Below are 13,877 nucleotides of genomic sequence, written 5' to 3'. Positions count from 1 at the left end.
TTCCAAAGAAAATGCAGTTTAGATGATCCCTAGAGCTCAAGGAAAAAAAAGAATCCCTTTTTTAAAAGCTTATGTTTTAATTTATATTTTAATGCTTTTATAATGTACATGTTAAAATAATTAGTATTTAAGATTTTATTTATTTATTTGTCAGAGGAAGAGAGAGAGCACAGACGGGGGGAGCGTCAGGCAGAGGGAGAAGCAAGCTCCCCACCAAGCAAGGAGCCTGATGCAGGACTCAGTCCCAGGCCCCTGGGATCATGACCTGAGCTGAAGGCAGATGCTTAACCGACTGAGTCAAGAAGGCATCCCTAGAAAATTAATATTAACTAATATTTAAAAATAACTACACTATAGTAGGGGAATGTGTAGTAATTTTTTTCAAATGATAAAGAAGAACATGATCAATACAAAGGATTAAGAGCTGAAACCTTCCTGGTAACTAGTTGAGGAGTCCTCCCCTCACTCACATGGCTTCAAATCAGAGGCAAAGAGCTGAGTCCTAGCCTGCGGAGCATCAAATGAGAAGCTGAGCTTTTGGTAGACCATTAGTTGCTCTCCTTCACTTCGAAGATAAGACTCTGGACTTAAAAAACAAGTGTCTCTTACATCAAGTGTCTCTCCATACAAAGTAAGTCCTTAGCAATGGAACTGGAAGGAGAAAAATTTATGAAAAGCCTCATAAATAAACAGCTCTCTGTTAATTTAATGACCAAACGTTGTAGAAGAAACTGCTGAAGTTGCATACATTAGTATCAATACAGAAACTATTAGGAATAAAGGAAAGAGAAAAAGAAGAGAATGTGATACAACCCAACCTAACACAGTGGGACTGAACTAGAAAAGTTCAGATAATGCTGAATATGTGATGTGGCAGTAAGATTCTTTTTTTTGGCAGTAAGATTCTAAAGGAGATAAGCACTGAGTGCTTGGACACACCTGCCTGATTTCAATAAAGAATGTCAAGGGTACAAGAAAAGGTAGAAGCTGTCACTTAACTGAACTAGGTGCTACCTTAATTTCTTACATGATGGACTCACTGCAAGATAAATGGTATTGTGCAGAGTTTTACAGAGGAAGATACTGAAATTTGGAGAAACCAAGTAAGTGACGACAGTATACTTCCAGGACACAACAAAACTGGAGTTTAAATAATGATAATAAATGGTGACTAATGCTCACTGTGATGCTTTCAGCTTGATACCTCCAAAAAAAGGTTCAGTAGGTCAAGGTGAGCACAGTGATGGGGTAGGGCGTGTATCTTCAGGAGGTGCAAGAAAAAGAAAGGCAGACAGGATGAATAAACAGAACAAGTGCTCTAGAATTATCTGACAGCTATATGATGAATTTAGATGTAAGCGGCCCAGGGAAGAAGCTGCTAGAATTATTAGATCAACTATAAATCTGCATTAGCCTTATGATAACCACAGCAAGTTCTAAAAAACTTTTGCTTAGTTCACTTGGCCTTTTTAAATCAACGATTTAAATATTTTGGGTAGGGATGCCTAGGGTGGCTCAGTTGGTTAAGTGCCTGCCTTCAGCTCTGGTCATGATCCAGGGTCCTAGGATCAAGCCCCGAATCAGACTCCTTGGTCAGAGGGGAATTTGCTTCTCCATTTCCCCTCTTCCCACTTGTGCTCTCTCTCAAATAAATAAGTAAATAAATAAATATTTTTTCTTAAAGATTGACAATGTTTGGGGTATTACTGTACTTTAATCTTGTTGGGTAAGCAAAAGATGAAATAGCCTTAATTTTAAGGCTTAAAGCCAGTGTTCCTTCCTCTAAGCTCTGTAATTCAAAATTGTTTTTTTTTTTAAAGATTTTATTTATTTATTTGACAGAGATCACAAGTAAGCAGAGAGGCAGGCAGAGAGAGAGGGGGAAGCAGGCTCCCTGCTGAGCAGAGGGCCTGATGTGGGGCTCGATCCCAGGACCCTGGGATCATGACCTGAGACGAAGGCGAAGGCGGAGGCTTTAACCCACTGAGCCACCCAGGCGCCCCCAAAACTGTTTTTTTTTTTAAGTATTTTTAAAAAGTACTTTATTTGATCTATTTGACACAGAGAGAGAGAGAGAGAGAGAGAGAGAGCACTCAAGTGCACAAGCAGGGGGAGAGGGAGCCCAACACAGGGCTTGATCCTCGGGATCATGACCTGAACCATAGGCAGATACTTAACTGACTGAGCCACCCAGGCACCCCTCAAAATGGGTTTTAACGGGGAGCCTGGGTAGCTCAGTGGGCTAAGCCTCTGCCTTCAGCTCAGGTATTGATCTCAGGGTCCTGGGATCCAGCCCCACGTCGGGCTCTCAGCGGCGAGCCTGTTTCCCCTTCTCTCTCTGCCTACTTGTGATCTCTGTCAAATAAATAAATAAAATCTTTTTAAAAAATGGGTTTTAACTAAAAGATACAATGGTAGAAAAAGGACAACGGACTCATGGAAATATTCAGCTACAGAAGCTGTGTGACTTTGGGTGTGTCACGTCACGTCACCAGACCCCTGAGGACAGAACAGGGATTTCTTCAACTAGGATCCTGAACTGACTTTAGGAGTGAAACTGTCTTGAAAGTGTATACAAACTTTTGTGTGTAAGTATATTTTTCTGAGAATTCACAGCTGTTGTCATAATCTCAGAAAGAGCCATAAGACACTCAAAAATTAAGAAACAGTGATCTAAGATCGTTGAGATTCTCTGCAGCTTCAGGAGTCTGTAAGATCCGAGATATGGAATACAGAAATAGGGGTATTTATTGATGTCCATGTCTTTTAATGTAGGTAATTTGCATATTATGACTTTGGTTTCCTAGTGCTTCATCTTAATCATTCTCTCCTAGTCAAAGCACAACAAACAGGTTTCAGAATAAATGATGGAAAAGCTTGAGTCTGAATGTTCTCAATTACATCAACTATCATATCCACTTAAGAGGATGGTTTTTACAGAAAGTACAAGTCTGAACTATGAGTTCCCCAAGGTGAACAGGCTGAGATAATGAGTCTGGCAGGAGAAATTAAAGGATTCATAAAACTAACTTGGAAATTGTCCCAGTTTTTGAAAAAGAAGTGCTTGGGAGTTGGATTGTGTCTAAAATTGGGAACATTCTACAGTTCGATTGAAGTTGAACTACCCACAAGATCACACCTGGCACTAAATTAAGTAACAGCAGATTCTGGGAGAAAACTAACAAAAAATGTCAAGAGTATCTGTGCTTTTATGGCCTTGCAAAAATCTGAAGGCTGGGCAACAACATGATGTCTCCCTGTAATTAGAAACATTCTCTTGCAGTAGTAGTAAGGAGAATCTTCTTTGGGGAGTTTAGTCATTTAGATGAGCAATTCATTTATTAACTTGACCCAAACCATGGCCCTCCTGCCCACTGGAAAAAAAAAAAAAAAGGCAAACTGAACATAAAATAGTTGGTAATGAACAGATAAAGTCAGTATTTTAGTCTTGGTAAACTCCTTGAGCAAACTCCCTGAGCAATTCATTTATTATCATATGAGCAATTCATTTATTAACTTGACCCAAACCATGCCCCTCCTGCCCACCAGAAAGAAAAAAAAAAAAAAGCAAAAAACTGAACATAAAATAGTTGGTAATGAACAAATAAAGTCAGTCTTTTAGTCTCAGTAAACTCCCTGAGCAAGTGTAAATTGAATCTTAACCCTCAGTCATATTCATAGCCTCTTAGTGCATTATTTTGGCTCAATCAGAATTAACTTTTCTTATTTGTTATCCAGGGAATGCTGCTAAGTATTGTTTTTCCAAAAGGATAATGATCAACACAGGCTTTGTGCCCTCCAACAATGCTCTGCCTGATTTACTAAAGGTCTGTGCTTTTGTGTGATTCTTAAACATTCAACCATCTTTTCAAAAAAGTAAAGGTCCACTGGGATATTTTTTAAAAAGGGTATGAGACACAGATTATAGATGTTGGCTCTCACATAAATTAACTAGTGTGGTAGATAAAACATGAATCTATATGTAATCATCACAAAAAGAGTGGAGCTTGGGGTGGAGGGCAGTCCTGATACTTTAAGAATGAAAAAAGCCTGTGTGGCTTTTTTCATTCTTTTTTTTTTTTTTAAGATTTTATTTCATTTATTTGACAGAGAGAGAGATCACAAGTATGCAGAGAGGCAGGCAGAGAGAGAGGAGGAAGCAGGCTCCCCGCAGAGCAGAGAGCCCAATGTGGGGCTCGATCCCAGGACCCTGGGATCATGACCTGAGCCGAAGGCAGAGGCTTAACCCACTGAGCCACCCAGGCGCCCCCTGAGTTGAGCCTTAAAAGGAGGTTGTGATTTGGTGATGTGATGCTGTGCGCATGCTGAGGCAGATGGGGCTGTGCAAGGGAGAAGAATGCTGGGTGGGGGGGCGGGAGGAATCGGAAAGCCACATTCTGTGCATAGGGAAGAGATCTGAGTGAGAAAGTGAGAATCCCTACAGTGACCATTCTTAGGCCGATATATCTGATGTTTCCTAATATACGGTGGGATAACTACAAATTTTAATTAAATCCCAATGCTGATCCATTAATGGTTTCCCATAATCCAAATTAGTATGCTATGCTAAACACAATGCAAAGAGTGGTAATTTAACTTACTGTTATTGACCTGTGTGCTTCCCCAGTAAGTGAGTGGGGTAATAGCTGGTGAATACTGTATTGTTACTACTACTTATTTTTTAAAAATCTTTAAACATTTTTGTTTTGAAGAGGAATAAGAACAGTTACTTTAGAAACTGGAGACACTCAAGCGCTTATCTATTCATAGAGTTTCTACACAGCTGAAGCAGCTTACATCAAATAGACAAAAAATACCACAGAAGATCCATATACTGAAGATTTAGAAAAATCCATCTCTAGAAAGCAGATCATACAAATGCAAAGACCTTGCTGGATGTAGGAGAATCAGTTGGGCTGAGGCATAAAGGAAGGAGGCAGGCCGTGCAGTCCTGAAAAAGTTCTTTGCCCCCTGATCTAAAGGTCTGCCTCCAGGATGGGTTCGGAGAAAGATCCTGATCATTTGAACTGGCTGTCAAGCAAAGTCCCTCTCATTTTCACTTTCTTGGCTTCCAGTATAGCCAGCTCTCACAGCTGTCTTTTACTCAGGACTTTACGCTCCAGCTGTTTTTCAGTCATTTCGGCACTGGGTGCATGAGTCAACAGCTTCCTTAGCCTTAATCTCTTCCTCTACATCACCAGAGACGCGGTGATAAAGCTGAACTTGTCCATGTCTTTAGTCCATTTGGTTATCGTCGCTTTTTAAAAAAATTTATTTATTTGACAGAGAGGGAGAGAGAGCACAAGCAGGGGGAGCAGCGGAGGGAGAGGAAGCAGACTTGCAGTTGAGCAGGGAGTCTGATGTGGGGCTCAACCCCAGTACCCTGATCATGACCTGAGCTGAAGGGAGACGCTTAACCAGCTAAGCAACCTGGGTGCCCTCATCATCACTTTCTTAGGAGGCTTTTGTTTCTGAGTATAAATACTGATTTTCCAAAACTCCAACCAAACTTGACAATGGGCTCCATTCACAATGAAGGTCACAGGAGCATTCCTCCTGGGACTGGCAGAAGAGTGTATTTTTGCTCAATGCCTTCAGGTCTCTGAAGATACACAGTTTCATCCTGTGTGTTACAAAATTTGTGGGCATGTTTGGCAGTATCAATCACACGGAACCCATCCCCATCTCAGGACCTCATAGGCAATCGTTTTGACAGTCCAGCACTGGGATTATCTGGCTGCACAAACAGTGGTAGCCATAGAAGGGTTCCCTGACATCATTCTGGTCCCAGATGTCAGTATAGACTTCTGACCGGGACATTACTTTAGGCATAGTCAGAGAAGCGAGCCCAGAAATTCAACATCAAGAATAATGTATACTCGTTACTTCTATAAGGACATGCTGAGCTTTCAAAGGGGTAAACGATAGATTAAAAACCCCAGAAAAGGGGGTGCCTGGGTGGCTCAGGTGGATGTCTGACTCTTGATTTCTGCTCAGGTTATTATCTCAGGGTCAGGAGATCAAAGTCTGGTGTTTTCAGGCTCCAAGATCAGTGGGGAATCTCCTTGAGATTCTCTCTCTCCCTCTGTCCCTAACCAACCCTTTACCCCCCACTCACACACTCCCTCTCTCTTAAATAAATAAATAAATAAATAAATAAAATCTTAAAAAAAAAAAAAAAAGACCCTTGCAGACAAATTAGGGCCTTGGTTAGTCTCACTTACGTGCAGAGCAGTAAGGGTGCTAGGTTGAGGTTAAGACCGGTCTCTACCTTTAAAATGAAAAATACCTTCAAATGCCCTTTAATTCTAATAAAGTAAAAGGACACACACATACATGCTATAGTGGGAATTAGCAAACAGTTCTACTTTGTTTCAGGTAGCATACTTGACCCATACAAACCAATACTAGTAGAGATATTCAGCTTTGTCAAGTACTAATCCACTCATATTCAGTGAGGTTATACCCCTATCCTGAAAATATGAAAACACATAGCAATCTGCCTAATTACTGAAGTCAATGGCTGACAAAAGACAAACAACAAATTGAGCAACTCTTCACTCAGTGATGGAAAGATCTATATCCATGAAATTGCCATGCCCCCAAAATTTCTTTGAAATGTTAAATTAACATATAATTTTAAGAAGACTTTAGAATTAAACTGACTGAGGGGCGCCTGGGTGGCTCAGTGGTTTAAGCTGCTGCCTTCGGCTCAGCTCATGATCTCAGGGTCTTGGGATCGAGTCCCACATCTGGCTCTCTGCTCGGCAGGGAGCCTGCTTCCCTCTCACTCTCTCTGTCTGCCTCTCTGCCTACTTATGATCTCTCTCTGTCAAATAAATAAATAAAATCTTTAAAAAAAAAAAAAAAGAATTAAACTGACTGAACAGAAACACTCAAAATGAATATAATTTATCATCTTCTCTGCCCAGAGCAGGAAACGGCAAATACCAAATAAAAATACAGTGATCTAGTTATTGAACAAAAACTGCATAATCACATTATGGCATAATCACACAAGACTATGGTTTTATAAATCTTAAAATTTATTTAAAAAATGTAATTACAGGGATGCCTGGATGGCTCAGTCAGTTAAGCCACTGCCTTCGGCTCAGGTCATGGTCCCAGGGTCCTGGGATCGAGTCCTGCATCGGGCTCCTTGCTCAGTGGGGAGCCTGCTTCTCTCTCTGCCTCTGCCTGCCACTTGGCCTGCTTGTGCTCGCTCTCTCTCTGACAAATAAATAAATAAAACCTTTAAAAAAATAAATAATAAAATAAAAATATAATTACATAAACATGTAATTTCTCTATCATAAGAAATACTGTGAACTCTTTCCTCATTTTCCCCATTTTACTATTATAAATTAAAAATAGAGATACCTATAAGCCATAGGAGACAAGTCGTCCTCAAAAGAATTTTTGGAGATACTTCTTCTCACATAAGAGCTCAACCTTTTCATCAACTTCCTATTGGGTACTGTCCATTTCAAGAAATGTAGGAATTGTTTTATGATGACAAGCATTTAAAAATACAATTATGGCCTTATAAAGATTCTGCCTCATTTCCCCATTTTGAATGAGCTTCTCGAGAACTAAGCCTTCCTCATGAGAGCCTAGAATCACCAGAGAGGGAAAAGTTACCTCCCATTACTCATTTTTTTCTTCCTTCTCCGTAGGAGATGACTTAGAAATCTAGAATCTAGTTTAGTGCTGGCGGGAACATTTTTACCTAACTGATGGGTGAAAGAAACAAGAGTCAGGCATTCTTACTGAACACTTGACAGATTCCCATCTAGCCTCAAGGGAAAGAATCTTCAATAGGCCAGTCAATCAGCATGGCTCCCAGCCCTGGCAGGCACGTAGCTGTGATGGGATAAAAGGCCTTGTTTTCCATTGCCCAGTTTCCTGGATAAAGTTAGTTTAGAGCCTATATTACCAGAGTGACACCAAGACCATTATCACTCAGTCTAAAGCGGCTTGCTTTAATAAACTATTTTGTAGAAAGTTCATCACAAAGGTCATACTTCCTCTGAACCGTGAAGCTGTAAAACACTACTACCATACTGTACTATAAAAATATAGTATCAAAATTCTTCTACAATAGCTACTCATAGTACTTTTCATACCTCCTAAAAGCAGACAGAGTGTAATAGATCCCCTTACATCATTGTGTTTCAGACCCAACTCGGTAGTAAGTACTCTGGACTAGGAGCCAAAAGACTTGAGTTATGATGCCACTTGCACTGCATATTCATTGTGTACCGCCCTTGATCAAGTCACATAATTCTTTATGCTCTAGATTTCATGTCTGTAAACACAGATAAATCCTGCTTTACCTACCTCACGGGGCTGTTGTAAGTAGAATGAGGACTTTGAAAATTAGAGGGCCTTGCAAATATAAGACAGCATGGCCTTTCATTCTCTGTAAATAATCCAATCATTTAAGCATCAAAAGTAACAGTAATGCTTTCTAGTAGGCCATAATTCATGCAAAGAATATGAATTTAAAATACATGACATACATACTTAATTGTATGTGTACATACTATCTCTGAAGAATACATAAAAAATGTATTTTCACTACATACCCTTTTGTACCTTTTGAATTTTGTGCCAAATGGAAAAAAAAAAAGTCAAAGATAATTCCAGTTTAAGCTTAAACAGAGACACTTATGAAATATATGGAATACATCTTCATGGCTGAGGCAACAGAAGGAGTTGGACAATACACTCTTCAAGTCCATGTTTTTCTATTTTCCTTCTCTTCCACTGTCTGTTTCAAAGGGATCGTGGGGTGTGGGGAAGGGTATGGGAAATCCACTCTCTGGGACGTGTCAAGTAGCAATCTGGCCCTTTTAAGAGTCCTAGACTGGTAGTTCTGTTCTAAGAAAAGCGCATTAACCATTTTATGCTTTAGTTTTCCCAGTATGGTCAACTTTAATGTGGGAGTTGTAGAGTGAGAGGTGCAAACAAAATTCTTTGAAATCATGGTATGATTAAGAAACAGAGTATCAATTTTGTTATGGCATCCTTTCTATTTTTATGGCATCCTTTCTATTCTTTATTTATTTGCTATCTCAGTTAATTTGGAATAGCTAAATACAGGTCCAAATTTGTCATAGCCATAGCTACTATAGCCAAATGCAAGGTGGGAAACTAAAAATAGAAAATTTCCAGGCATCTGACAATATTATTAAAGTTTACACCCAGTAAATCTGGAATGATTCTGTCAATGTAGCTCAGTACCTCCAATCCAACTACGTTACTTCTATAAGTTTGAAAACATAAAACAAAAAAATGCATATAAAATTGCCAGATGCAAAAAAAAGTCCCAAATGAAATATAATTTCTCATGCACTATACTCAGGTATCTAAAAATATCACATTTCTTCCATTCCAACGAGTGGTTAGTGTGCTGTTTACTTTAACTTGTCTAAAGAGAAGCACACAACGCTGAGCTGCCAGAAAGCGCAGAACCCTTTCTGTATAACCCAGAGCAGATGACTAGTGCTTCTGAAGAGAAGAGCTGTGATTCAGGGACTGGCCTTTCATCTAAATAAGAAAGCCACTGCAAAACTCTGAAGGATGTGTAAGTTTTGAAGCAGAAGCCGGCACAAAGACAGAAATGAGGTTAGGTGAGAGAGATAAAGACCATTTGAATCCTGGGAAATGCTATGCTGAAATGGGGGACGAATGGCATCTCATACCTCAGCATTAGTGGACATGAAAAGTGTCAGAGCAGCAGATATTTTTACACAGATAGTCTCTCCTTGAAAGAGAGTCACGTCAAGAAACTGAATAGGCAAAAGTAATCACTACTGAACAATATAACAGTTATGGAGAAAAACAGATATAAAATAACAGACAAATGTAAAAAAGAAAACCTGAATATAGTTAAAGATAATGACAGATACAGCTATTAGAACCTATAGAAACTCCTATAAGTGGTCCTGACCAAAAGTTATAAAGGGTATTATGTCCTAAAGCTCACAAAATCGTCAGAAGGTCAAGGAATGAACATGATTTAAAGAGACTTTATCCAAGGCATTTTCAAAATTGAGGGACTTCTTCCATACACCTCACAACTGTCTGAGGCACTGCAAACTGAACACCACCTAGGTAGTCCAAAATCACTTCCCCATGCACCCCTGTACCATTCTACCTTTCCACTTAAGTTAAAAATGGGGAATTCAGGCACCTGGGTAGCTCAGTGGGTTAAGCCTCTGCCTTCAGCTCAGGTCATGATCTCAGGGTCCTGGGATCAAGCCCCACATCAGGCTCTCTGCTGGGCAGGGAGCCTGCTTCCCCGCCTCTCTGCCTACTTGTGATCTCTCTCTCTCTGTGTCAAATAAAAACAATCTTTAAAAAAATAAAAATAAATAAAAATAAAAATGGGGAATTCATGGGTACCTGGGTGCCTCAGTCAGTTAAGCCTTTGGTTTAGGTCATGATCCCAGGACCCTGGGATCGAGCCCCACATTGGGCTCTCTCCTCTGCAGACAGCCTGCTTCTCCCTCTGCCTCACTACTCTCCTGAATAAATAAAATCTTTTAAATAAATAAATAAAACCTCCTTCTTTAAAAAAATGGGGAAGTCTTTTGAGCAACGTCATAGAATCATCTGCTGGCTGAATGGAATAAGGCTCCATATGAATGCTACTAAGTACAGGAAAAAAATCAAATCTGTGTGAAAACTGAACTGGGAAAACTTAGCATACCTGAGCATTGTTTTGAGATTCGAAAACACAGCTATAAAACAAATATAATCCTTCAAATATCAAAAACAAAACCAGTACCCCAACACAAAAATCCAAACTCAAGAGAAAACTCCACCTTTTCCTTTATTTTCCTGTAACTCCATTCTAAAACCCCAAATCTAAAACCTGTCATGTCACACCTAGAAAACAACACTTAATAACTATTTTCAGGAGCTAGTCTGTAGCCAAACTGTCACATGAAAAAGATGGTGTGTATTTAATACCTGTGTCTCATACAAATAAGTAGATCTTCTGATTCCCTATCACATCTAATCTACTTGGTAATGTCTCTACTTAATATTCTTCTATCTGGCATGTAACTTCTTTTGAATGACAACAAAACTACACATTAAAATTTAGCAGACCTATAGGAATATTCTGGTCAAGAACTCATCATTGGGTAGTTTCCTAATGACTGGTACTGATGTGTGTGCTACAAAAGCCTGTTGGTTACCACCAGCAAACTGGACGAGTACGTGTTAGCATGGTAAAGTGAAGCTGAGTCAGGGTCCATCCTGGTCCTCTGGCCCCCTTCTTCCTCCAAAAAAAATGAGACTTGGTAACTTCTTTCCACAAAGAGAAAATGTGGGCATCAGGGCTGAACTATAGATTTTAAAGTGATAAATTTTGTAAATTTTATGCTATATTATGAGTATTTATCATAAAATACCAATGCAAGAAAGAAATGGGACTCAACGTGAGATCTGAACCCTTAACTATTCAACAGGAATTCTGGATGGTTTCCTTCTAGCCTCGATCCTCTTAAAACACACTTTGTAAGTGGAGCAAGAATTGGGGAACTCTTACATGCTGGGGTTCACAGCTTGAAATAGGAACAGGATAATCAAAGAAATCATGAAATTAAGTAATCTGGCTGACAGTCCCATAAATAAATCTACAGGCTCTGTGGACTATGGATGAAATTTGTTCTTGTTTTAATTTGGGCACTAGGCTCCTGGCTTAGAAATAAACTGCAAACTCTGATCACAATTTCTCTCTTGTTGGAGGTGCAGTGTACAAATACATAATCTCCAAAGTCTTAAATGGTGGATCAGATGATCCAACAAACAAGTGATCATCCCACAGCAAAAACAAGAAAAGCTGATACATGTGGTGGGTGAAATGACGCCAGAAACTGGATATGCAACCATGATTCTTTAACACAGTGGTCTACATCCGGATTGATCATGTCCCTAGGAGATAATGTTCCACTCTCCTGTCTGGGCTGAAGAAGGACCACAAGAAGGCACTGATAACTAAGACCAACTCTGTCGACATGACTTAAGACTACAGACCACCTGTGCTCAACATGACATGGTTGTTATTTAGGGAATCTCTGCCCAAAAAAGACAGACTATAAATCAGTTAATAACTTCACCATTTGATTCAGGGAATTCCTAGGAGATCAATTTATCAGAGTCAAGAGTCTTCTAGTCTGAGCAAATAACTTCCTTATTGAATATGTTTATGTGTCAAGAATTGCTTTGGGACACCTGGGTGGCTCAGTTGGGCTCAGTTCATGTTCCCAGGGTCCTAGGATCAAGTCCCACATTAGACACCTTGCTCAGTGGGGAGTCTGCTTCTCCCTCTGCTTCTGCTGGCTTGCTCTCTGACAAATAAATAAAATCTTCAAAAAATTTAAAAAAATAAGAATTGCTTTAAGACCTTTCCATTTAAGTGTCCACCAATCCCAAATTATTATATCACAGATCTGTCCAATGACAATCAGTTCCGTTCTCTAGAAGGCCATTTGAAACCATTTGATCTCAGACCTCAAGGCCACTGAAATATCCCAATTTTGACTTTTTCCTGTCAAGGTGGTGTTCTCCTTTCTGTATTAAGTTCTAATAAATTCAGCTTTGCTTTATTAACAGATTGTCTGGTGAAATTTAGGAGAATTTATCAGGGTCTATGCCATTTGGTTCTTTAAGGTACAGCTCAAGGAAGGAAATCTATGGCTAAACTGGGAAAAACTCAACGGACACATTTTAAAAACTGAATCTTCGGTGGGGGGTACCAACATCATTAATGTGCATAATATAATCTAATAAAATCTTTGAAAATTTCCCACATTTTTTCTTGCTTAGAAATATCAAACTACAGTTGAGAGAACAAAGTACTACTAAGTATATGGCAATAATCACCACTATGTCAAACTATAAATGCTGAAATGCTTAATTAAACACTTACTTTGGGAAATATTGACAGATTAACATAAACATTAATAAAGATGCAATATTTTACAAGAATTACCCATAATCTCCAGATCATATCTTTGCCTTTTTAAAGTCATAATTTTCTATTTTAAAATGATTTGATTTTGAAACCAAAGTGCAAAGTACAAAAGACCAGGAGGATCCTTTTAATGGTACTCCAACTGAGCTAATGATCACTATATGGCCTAAATAAGTCAACTCCCAATGCTTCCGTTGGAATAGGTGGAAAACTAAATAAAAAGCAAGACATTTTAACTCTAACTGGTTGCATACCTAATATGATTTCATAAAAACAATACTACCTTTCTGAAGAAGGGGAAATACTGTCATACAAAAGGAGAAGTGAAAGTAAAGAAAGGGAATAGTAGTTCACTGGGAGAAGTGAAAGGAGGTAAGTGGAACCACTGCAGATCCTTCGAGAATCACTGTTTTAAAACACTTCATATCAGGGAGATCATATGATGGATTCCTTTCTCACATTGAGGTCCTTCATCCATTTGGAGTCTATTTTCGTGTGTGGTGTAAGGAAGTGGTCCAATTTCATTTTTCTGCATGTGGTTGTCCAATTTTCCCAGCACCATTTATTGAAGAGGCTGTCTTTTTTCCATTGGACATTCTTTCCTGCTTTGTCGAAGATTAGTTGACCATAGAGTTGAGGGTCGATTTCTGGGCTCTCTATTCTGTTCCACTGATCTATGTGTCTGTTTTTGTACCAGTACCATGCTGTCTTGATGATGACAGCTTTGTAATAGAGCTTGAAGTCCGGAATTGTGATGCCACCAACTTTGGCTTTGTTCTTCAATATTCCTTTGGCTATTCGAGGTCTTTTCTGGTTCCATATGAATTTTAGGATTATTTGTTCCATTTCTTTGAAAAAAATGGATGGTATTTTGATAGGGATTGCA

General features: G+C 39.2%; 1 protein-coding gene and 1 pseudogene across 1 annotated transcript in view; both read right to left on the bottom strand.

Moving 5' to 3' along the window:
- GLG1 (golgi glycoprotein 1) overlaps positions 1 to 13,877 on the bottom strand; it is a 163,569-nt gene that overhangs the window by 71,434 nt on the left and 78,258 nt on the right. The gene's annotated exons all lie outside the window — the stretch shown is intronic.
- LOC123931067 lies at positions 5,019 to 5,832 on the bottom strand (annotated as a pseudogene).

Source organism: Meles meles, chromosome 19, assembly GCF_922984935.1.
Source record: "Meles meles chromosome 19, mMelMel3.1 paternal haplotype, whole genome shotgun sequence".
Lineage (NCBI taxonomy): Eukaryota > Metazoa > Chordata > Mammalia > Carnivora > Mustelidae > Meles > Meles meles.
The sequence above is the reverse complement of the archived record's forward strand: the minus strand, read 5'-3'. Positions and strand labels throughout refer to the sequence as shown.